At 49.4% G+C, this 14705-nt stretch overlaps 1 protein-coding gene across 1 annotated transcript in view; it reads right to left on the bottom strand.

The window, feature by feature from the left end:
- Positions 1–14705, bottom strand: part of LOC144821564 (dedicator of cytokinesis protein 2-like) — a 3201295-nt gene that overhangs the window by 1338702 nt on the left and 1847888 nt on the right. The gene's annotated exons all lie outside the window — the stretch shown is intronic.

Below are 14705 nucleotides of genomic sequence, written 5' to 3'. Positions count from 1 at the left end.
AATCTTCTCAAGCCATAGGACAATCAACCCGGGTAGCTGTGCCCTTTTCTGCCCATTGGTGGACCTTCGTGGAATCTCGCAAAGTTCTCCCCTGAGTCAAATTCAGCAAGTTCCTCCCACCCCTAGTAGTTATTATTGTGAACTGTCTGAGAAATCATCACGGACAGCCAAGCATAGTTTACAACACAGTTTTTAAATACTTTAATGCAATAACTAAGAACTATTAATTATAAATACATAAATTATCATCCAAAAATGGAATATCAAATGCAAACACTAAACCAAACAATACAATAATATCTGCCTTGTTTTAACTGATCATCAGGAAGAAGGGGCAAAGAAGGTTCCACCGGCAAAATGTGCTTATAACAACTGACTGCACAGTTCCCATAGTTTATCACTTTTTTTGAACATACAGGTAAATATGTCTTGCATACAAAACTATTTTCAAGGTTTAGCTAAAGCCCACGAAACCTCTGTACAAAACCACGCCACCTAAAAATAATTTGTTGACAGACTTCTTTGTGCACGACAGGTGGCTTACAGTAGTTGACCGCAACTATGGTGCTCACCCCTGGCAGACATTCCATGTTTTCTTCCCACGTTAATGGTCCTTTCACAGTGGAAGGTCTGATGGGAAATGCAGAAGGAACACTGACAGTAGTAACCCATGGCTAGAAGTTTCACCCACTGTCCATGTCTCCAGGGTTGAAAGAGCCAAAATATGAGAAGAGCTAAACCACCTCCTGTAATAACTGCAGACGGTCACCCTGAGTTTGAGGTAGGGCTATTCTAGACTCCCTATGTAGACACAGGGCGATAGACCTGATTGACTGGAAGGGATACAATACAGCAGACAGATCATGGGAGCAGCTTCCTTTCTGCATGTACCGCAACTAGGAAGCCAGTTTCATGCAAATGTCCTGCAGAAGCAGAATTAGTAGCAATAGGAGGTATGAGATCAACAAAAGGAGGAAGAGACAGGCACGGCGGGGAAAAATGGGGAGGAGAGAGATTGGACCTATTGGAGGGCTGGTCATTGGTGGCCTGGACACCAACGTTTCAGGCCAGCCTTCCAGGTATAGGTCACTAAAAGAGCAATCAGAGGGAAGGCGGGAGCTCCCAGGGGAATTTATAACTTATCAGAAACAGTGGTCAGTTTACTTTTTACGGAGTTTTATATAGCGCGAACTTGACTCGAATCGGGTATCAGAGCACTTTACATAGCACCAGTTGCGTTACATGAGGACACATTCATTTTTGTTAGGCACGGGGGAGATTAAGTGATTTGCCAAGAATCACAGGATGTTGAGCGTCATTGCCGAGACTCAAACCCAGTTCCCCAGATTCTAGGTCGACCGCCCTAGCCGTTAGGCCAACTCCTCTCACCTCTTTCAGTTGTCTCACAACTGCTTAGTTGTGCAACTCTCCAACTCATAATTATCGTCCACCTCTTTGTCTGTCCCTTTGTTGTTTTCCCCCTTCCATTGCTTGTTTCCTCCCTTGGGCAGTGTCTACCTTGCTTGGATTGCCCACTCCTTTAGCTTCGGTGTAACAGTACCAGTTATGCTTTGTACCGACCTGGCTGATGTGTTTCTCTAGTTCTTCCTCCCATAACATCCCTCTGGCTTCATAGCTGTCACTCCTCGACTCCTCCGTTTCCCGGTCTCTGGGTTGCCTCTGGGTTCCTGAGGTAACAGGTACTCTCGGCCTGTTACTGGCACTTTTTGACTGAAACCTGGTAAGTCTTGGGCTGAAGTGGGGATTGTGGCTATGATTAACTATCTCCTCTTTTCTTTAGATGATCCTGCGAGGACATGTGCAAGTAGGTGTGTGTCTGAAAAGAATTAGCAGTCCAGGTGAAGCCCGTATCAAACCACTCAAGATGCCTTTGATGTTTTGCACGCCCTTATCTGCGCGTACTCTTGGCACCTGTCACTCAGAATTCTCTGAGGGAAACGTGTTGAACCTCACACTTAGGCTCATATTTATAACCTGGTTTGCATCGCTCTTGACCAAATGAGGTGGTGCTAGATTGACATAACCCGTACGTCATATATTTGAAGCCACACAAACCCACTTTGCGTGGCTTTGGTTGGCTCCAAAAATATGGAGCATAGCCGTGCAAATCGATACATTGCTTAACTCTGCCCTGGGCAGGCGTTCTATGGTTGTTGCGTAGATGTTCCCAAGCAACTCCAATGGCTTTTGACGCATTCCCAAATTGACAAGACCTTGTAATTATAGGGGTGGGCAGTGAACTCCGCTCCGCCAGCGGAGTTTTACCAACTCCGCACTCCGCTGTGAGCATGGAGTTCGGCAAAAAACTCACAATCCCGCTGCATGATAGAGTTTGCCCCTGCCACCTACACACAAAATGACGATCACAATCTTAATGACCCAGACACAGACTCTGCTCTGAATTACTGATTAGGGATATGAAAAGCACATTCCCCTCCTTCACTGCTCACCTAATATACTGCACAGGTAAGCATTTTCTTCTTGACTGATAGCATCACTCCTGGCAAGAACACAACCAGCAGACCTGCCTTTGTTTTCATGGTGCGGGGGAGACACTGTGCTTCCCTGTCCAAGCCAAGATGGGCGGGCCCACTGGCTTCTGATTGGCCAGCTCCTCATGCAGGGGGCGTGCCTGATCATGCCTCAAAATGTGAACCGGGAGAGTGGCGTGAGCTACAACTGTGCTTCCTCCTGGGCTGTGGATGTGTGCATCTGAGCAGGCCAGAGGAGCCTGACAGCAGCTGAGACCCCAGGAAAGCAGAGGCATCCAGAGCACACAGTTGTTCCACACTCTGAAGAGCATTGCATCTACTCACACTTCACTTTCATGACCAATACAGGGACATCTTTCCAGAGGTGTGCTGGCCAGACCCTTCTTGGCTTAACCCCACCGACTTGGCATGCACCACACCAGGCTTGGCAACTTCATCTGCCACCATCGCGTTGAAGTGGTAAGGTAGCTAGCATCCAGGTTAGTTTACCTATCATGTTAATTGTACTTGTGAGTGGAAGAAAGGAGTGGGAAGATCGACTGGGGGTGTTGGTATTTGTTTCAAATACCTGTTTGTTTTTAGAAGATAGACCGGTGTACTATGAGGATTAGAGCCTGGTTAGACGTGTGGCATAGCGGCCAGGGTGCCTGATTCCAGATTACAGGGTTAACGGTTCAATCCCCGGTGCCAGCGGCAGGTTAGCCCAGCACCATGTGACTCTGGGCAATAGCTCGCATAATCTCCCCGACGGCCCCCAGCGCCGGGACACCTCTCCGGAGGTAGCTGTGCGCTTTACGAATGCTGGTGTATATAAATATATATATGCAAGCACAGTCCTGATATTGCCAAAGCGCTGATTCCTCTGACTTCTCTCGGGACAGCGAAAACCAGGAAACGGACCACCACACAGCAATGAGGTATTTCAGTGCTTTATTCCTCCACCAAAAGCTGACATGACGCGTTTCGACAGGTAAACCCCTGTCTTAATCACATGACATGCCCCAACCTATCAGCTGACTTTATACTGCATATTAGAGCATATACTCCTCCCCCACAATCATAGAGGTGGACAAAATACTCAGCAACAATGTGAATATATAAATAAATATTCCCTCATCTAAACAAGTCATAAAAACAAGTAATAGATAAATGTTGTTATAACAAATCAGAATATTTAAATTTGAAAATGACTTAATTGACCTGTCAATAAATACATTTGTAGCAACCATCATGGGCAAGTGCCCTTATTGTATCAAACCATTGAAAAGTCAATATTCTCATTATTCTTAAAACAACAACATATATATTAAATTTGAAAATGTTGCAAAGTGCTGTGTGCTCATAACAGTATGAAAATAAAATAAATTAATTTCAAAAGTGCGTGCTAAAAAAGATAAAAGCAACTCCATCTTTGAAATTCATGAATGGCTAGTATATACCAATGTATTCACCATGATAAAAACATGAGGATACAGTGATGGTTTGCTCTAGTTCCAAAGATATTGTATACAAATAAAAGTGCTAAGTGCAAAAGTAGTGCAAAGCCAGCGAACATTACATGAAGGTGTTAATAAATAAATCAGGATCATTGGAATTATTACATTCATAATTGCCTGCTGGATCACTACATATATATCTGAAAGCTCCGTCTTGAATTCAAAATTAACAAACTCCACAAATCTCATAATACATAGGTTAAAATCATGTGCAAATAGCAGTCAACTGCCCCTCCACTCCACAGACACCAGATAAAACCAGTAAAACCAGTAAAAACAACCACTAGTAAAACCAGTTAAAATCCAGTAAAAGCAAAGCCGAAAGGCCGCCCAAAACCATCTACACACAATTAAAACCTAATACAAAAATTATATTTATAATAAATATCAATATTCATATTCACAAAATATATCAATACTATCCAAGAGCATAGCAGCAAGTCATCACAACATGAATAACTAGTCATAAAGGCATAGCAGCAAATAGGGCCAATTTCACAGAATCACAGACAATTCATAGAAAGATTCATAAAAAGTTTCATAAAAAATGATTTCATAAAATAATTGTATAAATCTTCCCCTGTGTTTAAACCATTTTCCATTTTTGTATCAAGCTGAACAATATACTGACTCTCCAGTTGTCTTAATTTTCTTTCTCTGTTGCCCCCTCTAATAGATCTGGGCACGGCATCAATCACAAAATAATTTAAGTCATTTAGATTGTTTTGATGTACCAATTTGAAATGCCGTGCCACCGGGTAACTAGAGTCGGAATTAACAATTGCGCGCAGGTGCTGCAAAATGCGATTGAATACCTGGACTTTTGTGCTGCCTACATATTTTAACTGGCATGTGCATTCTTGCACTCTTGCAACAAAAAACCACTTACCTGCCACCTCATTTACCACCCCCCAGGCAACTCCACCACTTTCACCGAACACCTGTCTGACCTGATAGCCCACTGCTCACTACGAGACGCGAATAACCTTATTCTGGGCGACCTCAACCTACACTGGAACGAAGATAACAACCCGTTAATCCAAAACCTGAGTGAGCTACTATTCAACAATAACCTCTCGCAACACTGCACAAAAACAACTCACAAAAAAGGTGCAACCCTAGATGCCATCATGGCCAACCGTGACGCGGTGATGATAAACCATACCCTTCCCTTTGATTGGTCCGACCACCACTTAATCCTCTTCCACCTCACACAGCCAGCCACTATACAACCCCCCACCCAAGAACAGCCCAAATGGACCAGAAATCTCACTCAGATCAACATGACTGACCTGGAGGAAAAAGTCAACTCCCTCCTCACTGCCTCCTTGGATGATCTATCCACGACAGAACTCACCAACTACTACAACACATCCCTAACATCCATTCTAGACCAGATAGCCCCCCTGAAACTAAAAAAAAAACAGGAACATCCCATCCAGATCCTGGTTCAATACAGACATCAACTTCGAAAGGAGACAACTTAGAGCGATAGAAAGACTCTGGAGAAACAACCCCTCCGCAAGCTTCCTAGAACAACTCAAAGCAGCTCAGAGAAAATACAAAAAACACATCCGTAACGAAAAAAACAACTTCTTTTGCTCCGCCCTGGACAATGCAAAAAACAGGCCAAATAAACTATTTGAAATCATCAAGCAGCAAACCACTAAGCCACCCGTACCCCCCACCCAGGCCTCCAAGGAACTGTGCGAAAACTTCACCATCTTCTTCGAAGAAAAAATCTCCAAGATTGAACACTCGCTAGACACCAACACCAACCCTGCCTGCGAAAGCCTGTCCCCAGCTCCAATAGAAAGCACATGCCTACACCACACAAATACATGGAAGTCCTTCAATCCCATCATGGAAGCCGGGATTATCAAGCTAATCTCCACCTCCAAACCCGCCTCTCACGTCCTGGACTCTGGTGCAGAATCATCAACAGCTCCCTGAGATCCGGCATCATACCTGAATGCCTTAAAGTCGGACAAGTAACGCCACTACTAAAAAAAACAGGCCTTGACTACATGGACCTGAGAAACTTCAGACCCGTCTCCAATCTCCCCCTCCTATCCAAAAGCCTCGAGAAAAGTGTCCTTTCTCAAAACTGACTCAACACATGGACAACATCAACCTTCTTGACCTCCACCAATCGGAATTCGGAAAAGGTTACAACACTTAGACGGCGATCCTCAATATCACAGACGACATCCACAAGTCACTGGACTCCGATCAATGCTGCCTTCTCATTCTCCTCGACCTATCGTCAACCTTTGACACAGTAGAGCACCAACTTCTTATCAAGGCCATACAAGAAAGGGTTGGGGCCGATGAGAAGGTCCTCCGCTGGTTCACCTCCTTCCTCCAGAACCGCTCGCAAAGGATGAAAATAAAAAACTTCACCTCTGACCTCCACCTCGTCAGCAGAGGTTTGCCCCAAGGCTCAGTGCTCTCACCACAACTGTTCAACATATACATGGAAACCCTCACCACCATACTCAAAAAGGCGAATATCCCCTCCCACCTATACGCCGATGACACCCAGATCTATCTGGAAACTTCCTCCCCAGACTTTATCCTCAGACTAAACAACACCCTAAAAGAAATTCAACACTGGCTCATCCTAAATCATCTTAAACTCAACCAAGACAAAACGGAGATCCTCCTCATCTCCAACAAAGAAGAGAACCCACAAATCGCAGAATGGCTTAAAGCTATGGATGCCCTAAACGGCAATCTCACTCTGGCTAACTCTGTAAAATCCTTAGGAATCACCCTAGACCCTAAATTGGACATGACCAAACACATCAAAAACTCTGCAAAGAGTGCCTTCCTCAACCTAAAGCTTCTCTACAAAATTAAACCATTCAACCCCACTAAAGACCTCACACAAGCCACACAATAACTGGTGCTATCCAGACTCGACTATGGCAACGCAACCTTAAATGGCACCACAAAATCCCACCTGGCCCCCCTCAAAACAACCCTCAACGCAGCAGCCAGAATGGTCACCGGAATCAGATAATACGACCACATTTCTCCAGCACTAAAAGAACTAAAATGGCCTCCAGTCGAACAGCGAGCTAACTTCAGAATGGCCTGCCTCACGCACAAAGCCCTTCACACTGGAAAACCGTATTATCTGGCCGCCAAACTCAAGAGGGCCGGGCAGACAAGAAACCTCAGGAGCTCGAACTCCCTCCTTCTCATCTCCTTGAGAACATGTAAACAGAAAACCGCCGCGAGGTCATTTGCTGGAAAAGCACCAAAAATCTGGTACTCCATCCCAACATATATTAGAACGATCCCGTCCTTCAAAAAATTAAGAAAACACCTAAAAACCCTCCTCCTCAACCGTTCCCTCCTGAATGCTTAGCTGCCGCCAGCACGCTATTAATGACGCTGATGCTCTCTGACTCTACATCGCTCAGATCCACCTCAGCCCGCTTCTAGGCAAATGTGCAAACAATTGAGCTGCCTCAAGACCTCGGACTACCTCAATAAAGCATTCAACGAGGCTACCTCAGCACTCAATCACTACCTCAAGAAACCTATGCCTCAAGAAACCTCTGCACCCTTGGACTGCCAATCTTTATGCTTTTAAGACTGCTCTACTATGTAACTTTTATGAAACACTGTATTAAAGCACTCTGATACCCCCGGGTCAGGTCAGCGTTATATAAAACTCCACAAATAAAAAAAAAAAAAAAATGTAGACGGCATAGTCAGTTTTACATGTACAAAATCCTTTGATTTTGCACATGCCAGGGGAAAAAGCATCTGAAAATTCTGTTTTGTTGACACCAAATTTACACGCTCTGCAGGAACTGCATTTAAAAATCCAGTCCTGTTAGACAGCCAATTCCCTTTATCCTGCACCTCGGGACTTGATTTAACCAAGGCATCCCTCATCGAGGGAGCCTGTCTAAATGTTGTAGCTGGTGCATCACCTATTTCTGGTGCTATTGTAATGTCAGATTTAAGAATAGGACAGTTTTTATTGATAATACGTCTGACCAATTTATGGTGACAACTTTAAGTTGTTATCAATCTGACTGGAGCTTTTTCTACAGTGGGCTCACTCTCTGAAGTTGACGGGCTGGTACTGTCTTCACTAGAAGTCACTATTGTGTTTTGTTGTAATTTGGATAAAGCTGCTTTTTGATCAATCATCTTATATCCTCTAACTAAGAATCTCTGTACTGATTCATTTAAGCATGTAGTTAGATCATTTTCATTACTGCATATCCGTTTGATTCTGAGGAATTCCCCATAGGGGATGCTCTTGATAAGGTGTCTGGGGTGTGTGCTAGTAGCAGGGAGAGTTGAATTACCAGCTGTTACCTTTCTGTGAAGTTTAGTGTGTATAATGTTGTTCTTGATATATACTTCTACATCTAGGAATTCTATCCTCTCCTTGCTTATGTGGGCTGTAAACTCCACGTTCAGAGAGTTCACATTGATGACATCGACACTGATTCGGCAGATCCCTTCCAAATCACACAGACAACGTCGGTGAAATGCCACCACTCGACAATGTTCTCCATGAACTGGCCACCTTGGACGTGGCGAAGGACATGCTCCTCCCACCAGCCTACATGTAAACATGCATAGCTGGGGGAGAAGCATGCCCCCATCGACACGCCCCGGAGCTGTTGGTGGACTTGTTTGTTGAACAGAAAGTAATTGTTGGTCAGGCATAAACGAATCATGGTTAACAACATCTTGTTATGTTCGTTGAATCTAACATCTCTATTGGAAAGATATTGTTGGACAGCTTTAAGGCCATCCTCATGGTTTATGCTGGTATATAAGGAGCATATATCCATTACAATGAAACAATATGTCTCCTGCCACGTGATCTCCCTGAGTTTTTGCAAAAAATGACCAGTATCTTTAATATAAATGTAAATGTGTTTGTATTTATATAGCGCACTTCTACCCAGAGGTCTCGTAGCGCTGTATTCATACCGCTGTGGAACCCTTCCTGGCTTTCCTGTGAGATGTCCACTCCTGGGCACCCCCAAGGTGAAGACAGGCATTCAAGCGCTGCTGGGGCCGTTGTGGAGATTAAGGAAGCTATTGCCCAGAGTCACAGCGTGGGACCCATGATTAGACTAGGCACCGAGGCGAGAATGATCAGGTTTGAGGAAATTGAGTCCAAGAGCCGCCGAGGTGGGAATTGAACCCTGGTCCCTGGCCAGACCTCTGCGGCTCTAACCATTGAGCCACACTTCTCCACAATATAGGAAGGAAGGCTTTCAACATATTCTCTAAGGAAAAAGTCCACATATTTAGAAGTACTTTCTAGTAGTCCTCGCTAAGCTGATATTATGGGACGGCCAAACACAGGGTTAATCTGCTTGTGAACTTTAGGTATAAAGTACAAAGTGGGTGTTATAGGGTGGTAAGACTTTAAAAAATGTTATTCATCTTCATTAATAAGACCCTCCCTCTTCCACTGAGCTAGTTCCTTAAAGACTAAAATATATATATATATATATAATGAAAAAGACAGACAAATGACCTGATTAAGAACACAGTCCCGTTGATAAGGGAAACTAACAATGACGAGGCACACAGACACGCGTGATCTGAGGAACAGCGTTCTTTGCGGTGGGAAGTGACGGAGGAGGTGTCGACAGCCGGTGATCTAAGGAAGGTTGTCACGTTCAATAAGGACTGGATGTGGAGGTCAGAAATAGCTCTCAGTGCAGCTGAGGGATTGCAGTGTACACTACAGATGCCTTGCAGAGTCGCAGGGTCTTTAATAAAATCCGACATGTCCCGGGGGCAGGAGTTAATCAGCCTCATTACCGAGAGAGCGCATGTGGCTTTAGGGCGGTAGTGTTAGCACGCTGAAGTACAGCCGGAGAACAGCACAGGGCGAAAGGGGAGAGGATGGAGGAGCAGGCCGCAGAAGCAGTAGAGAGGGGAGGATGGACTGGAGTAGGGCGAAGCAGAACTCTGCGGAATCCCACAGAGTTTTTATGCAACTCCGCAGAATTCTGTGTAGTGCAACTCTGCAAATTCCACACATTCCTCCGGAGATATATGTTTATTTCTCCTCATTTTTTTCTCTTTCTATGTGTGCTGCACATAAATAATCGTGCACAAAGACAATCCTGCCTACAACATAGGCACCCTTGCCCCCTGGCACATGGGTGCCATCATTGGGCTAGGCAGCTGAAACGGCACCGGCGCATGGGAAAAGGACAAGAATGCGCTGTATTGGATGAATATGGCACATTCCCTTGACCCGGTCACTCCACTCACCGCACGGCACCCGAGTGCCCTGGTCACCGCTGCTGCCTCAAGCGCCTCTAGCGCCGCCACTCCTGCCGCTGGTGCTGTTTTTATTTTCGTGCCTTCGCCCTCTTGCCTTCACCTTCTGCCTTGCCCTGCTCTTGCCTTCTCCCCTGTTGGCTGTTGCTGCTTTGGGCCTCCGCCGTGAGGCTTGCCCCCTCGCCGCTTCCCCCGTGATTTTCCCGCCCTTGTTTCCCCCCCGCTCCCCGCCGCTGCTCCCCTGCGGCCCACCCCCTTCCTCAATCCCGATCCCCATTCGCCGCCCCGCTCCCGCCTCCCAGCTGCTCCTCCCTCCCACTTCGCCATTTAAGGCGGGTACCGCGCGTACGCGCAGCGAGCACGCACAGTGGGCGCGCCGATTGTGCGCCGAAGGCGCACCAAAGGCAAGCCCGTCTGCGCCCGTCCGCGCCTGGACCGTGCCCAGCGCCAGGACCCCTGGCCCTCGACGATGCCATCCCACCGGTCGGACCTACAAGGCCGCCACCCTCCTCGCTCTCAACACCGGTCGGAACCCCGCCTGCTACCGAGCCACCACGAAACGCACCCACGGACCCTTCACCTGCCAGGCCTGCAAATTCCCCTGCCTCCGAACCTGTGCCACACCCTCCAAGCCAAGCACCAGCAACAACCACCTCAAGTGCATCCTGCTCAACACCCACTCCGTCCACAGGCATGCCGTCGAACTCGAATCCCACCGAGTTTTTATGCAACTGTGCAGAATTCTGTGTAGTGCAACTCTGCAAATTCCACACATTCCTCCGGAGATATATGTTTATTTCTCCTCATTTTTTTCTCTTTCTATGTGTGCTGCACATAAATAATCGTGCACAAAAACTATACAGCCTACAACACAGGCATCTTTGCCCCATGGCACAAGGGTGCCTTCATTGGGCTAGGCTGCTAAAACGGCACCAGCGCATGGGAAAAGGACAAGAATGCGCTGTATTGGATGAATATGGCACATTCACTTGACCCGGTCACTCCACTCACCGCACGGCCCCCGTGTGCCCTGGTCACCGCTGCTGCCTCTAGCGCCGCCACTCCTGCCGCTGGTGCTGTTTTTATTTTCATGCCTTCGCCCTCTTGCCTTCACCTTCTGCCTTGCCCTGCTCTTGCCTTCTCCCCTGTGGGCTGTTGCTGCTTTGGGCCTCCGCCCTCAGGCTTGCCCCCTCGCCGCTTCCCCCGTGATTTTCCCGCCCTTGTTTCCCCCCCGCAGCTCCCCTGCCACCCGCCCCCTTCCTTAATCCCGATCCCCATTCGCCGCCCCGCTCCCGCCTTCCAGCTGCTCCTCCCTCCCACTTCGCCATATATGGCGGGGACCCCCGATACGCGCAGCGAGCACGCGCAGCGGGCGCGCCAAAGGCAAGCCCGTCTGCGCCCATCCGCGTCTGGACCGCGCCCAGCGCCAGGACCCCTGGCCCTCGACGATGCCATCCCACCCGTCGGACCTACAATGACGCCACCCTTCTCGCTCTCAACACCGGTTGGAACCCCGCCTGCTACCGAGCCACCCCGAAACGCACCCACGGACCCTTCACCTGCCAAGCCTGCAAATTCTCCTGCCTCCGAACCTGCGCCACACGCCAAGCCAAGCACCAGCAACAACCACCTCAAGTGCATCCTGCTCAACACCTGCTCCATCCACAGGCACCCCGTCGAACTCTGGAACCTCCTCGACACAACATCACCGGACGTCGCCTTCCTCACGGAAACCTGGATGAACACCTCCTCAGCCCCTGCCATGGCTACAAGATCACCCGGAGGGACCGCGTCAAGCAAACCGGAGGAGGCATCACCATCGTCCACAGAAACACCATCCGCATCACAACCAACTCCAACGACACCCTCACTACCGCCGAGCACCTTCACTTCCAGAAACACACCGACCCCAAGACCACCCTCAGAGGCACTCTCATCTACAGACCCCCGGGACCACGCACACAATTCAGCGAAGCCATCGCAGACTTCGTCAGTCCGCACGCCCTCACCTTCACAGACTACATCTTCCTAGGGGACCTCAACTTCCACCTGGAGAACAACAAGGACTGCAACACCTCTGCCCTTCTGGACAACCTCGCCAACCTCGGACTCAAGCAACTGGTGAACACCCCCACACACCACGCCGGCCACACGCTTGACCCCATCTTCTCCTCCAGCAAGCACATCTCCTTCAGCCACTCCACCAGACTACACTGGACAGATCACAGCTGCGTCCACTTCAACTTCATGAGAACCACGACCCACCCCCACCCACAACAGGTTCCCCGCAGAAGCTGGAGCAAGATCACCGCCAACCAGCTCACCACCCCCCTCAGCCAGAGCCCACCCACCAACACGACGGACCCCAACGAAGCAGCCCGCAACCTCACACAGTGGCTCACCAACTGCGCGGATGACCTCGCACTACTGAAGAACCCTCCCAGCAGACCCGGCAGCAGGAAAGCCCCGTGGTTCACCTGCGACCTCAAAAACTCAAAAAAAAACTGCCGCACCCTCGAGAAAGCCTGGCACCACGACCTGACAACAGAAAACATGACAGCCCTCAAGAATGCCACCCTCAAACACCACCAGCTGATCCGCACCACCAAAAGGACAACATTCAAAGAACGACTGGACAACAACACCCACAACAGCAAGGAACTCTTCAGCATCGTCAGAGAGCTCTCCAACCCCAGCGCCTGCAACAACGACATCACACCCTCGCAAGACCTCTGCGACTCATTCGCCTCGTTCTTCCACCGCAAGATCGTCGACGTACACGACAGCTTCGGCGCACAGACCACGCACCCAACCACCGAACCAACGCCCCCCACCACCACCCTCCGCACCTGGACCCCTATCTGCACCGAAGACACCACCCGCTTGATGAACACCATCCACTCCGGCTCCCCAACCGACCCCTGCCCACACCACATCTTCAACAAAGTCGACTCCATCCTCGCACCCCAACTCCGGAACATCATCAACAGCTCCTTCGCATCCGCCACCTTCCCGGAGAGATGGAAACATGCCGAGCTGAGCGCCCTCCTGAAGAAACCCACCGTGGACCCCACGGACCTCAAGAACTTCCGCTCCATCTCGCGCCTCCCTTTTCCGGCCAAAGTCATCGAGAAGACCGTCAACAAACAACTCTCCGCCATCCTCGAGACAAACGGATTCCTCAACCCCTCACAGTCCGGTTTCTGAGCAAACCACAGCACCGAGACCGCTCTCATCGCAGCTACTGACGACATCAGGTCCCTGCTCGACAACGGGGAAACTGCTGCCCTCATCCTCCTAGACTTCTCAGCAGCCTTCGACACCATATGCCACCGCACCCTGATACAGCGCCTCAGCAACACCGGAATCCAAGGAGCGGCCCTGGAGTGGATCATCTCGTTCCTCGACGGAAGAACCCAGAAAGTCCGCCTCCCCCCGTTCCAATCCATGGCCACTGGAGTCATCTGTGGCGTTCCGCAAGGATCCTCACTCAGCCCCACCCTCTTCAACGTCTACATGAGCCATTTCGCAGCCATTGCACGCCAACAAAACCTTAAAATCATCTCCTACGCCGACGACACCCAGCTGATCCTCTCCCTCACCAACGACCCCGCCACCGCCAGAGCCAGCCTCCAGGATGGAATGAAAGACGTCGCGGAATGGATGAAGCTCAGCCGTCTGAAACTGAACTCAGACAAGACGGAAGTACTCATCCTAGGACCATCCCCTTCTGCCTGGGACGACTCCTGGTGGCTCCCTGCCCTGGGCACCGCACCCAAGCCAACGGACCATGCACGCAACCTGGGCTTCATCCTGGACTCTTCCCTCACGATGACCAAGCAAGTCAACGCCATCTCGTCCTCCTGCTTCAACACCTTGCGCATGCTGTGTAAGATCTTCCGGTGGATCCCCACTGAAACCAGGAAGACGGTCACCCAGGCCCTCGTCACCAGCCGCCTGGACTTCGGGAACACCCTCTATGCCGGTACCACAGCCAAACTCCAGAAAAGACTCCAGCGCATACAGAACGCTTCTGCACGACTCATGACTCATCCTGGACATCCCCCGTCACAGCCACATCTCGGCCCATCTGAAAGACCTGCACTGGCTCCCCGTCAGCAAGAGGATCACGTTCAGGCTCCTCACCCACGCACACAAGGCTGTCCACGACATGGGCCCGAAATACCTCAACAGTCACCTCACATTCTACACGCCCACCCGCCAGCTCCGATCCGCCAGCCTCGCCCTCGCCTCCGTCCCACGAATCCGCAAATCCACCGCCGGAGGAAGATCCTTCTCGTACCTGGCGGCCAAGACATGGAACTCCCTCCCCACCCACCTACGGCTGACCCAGGACCATCTCTCCTTCAGGAAACAACTCAAGACCTGGCTGTTCGAGCAGTAGCGACTC

This window comes from Lissotriton helveticus, chromosome 2_2 (assembly GCF_964261635.1).
Source record: "Lissotriton helveticus chromosome 2_2, aLisHel1.1, whole genome shotgun sequence".
Lineage (NCBI taxonomy): Eukaryota > Metazoa > Chordata > Amphibia > Caudata > Salamandridae > Lissotriton > Lissotriton helveticus.
The sequence above is the reverse complement of the archived record's forward strand: the minus strand, read 5'-3'. Positions and strand labels throughout refer to the sequence as shown.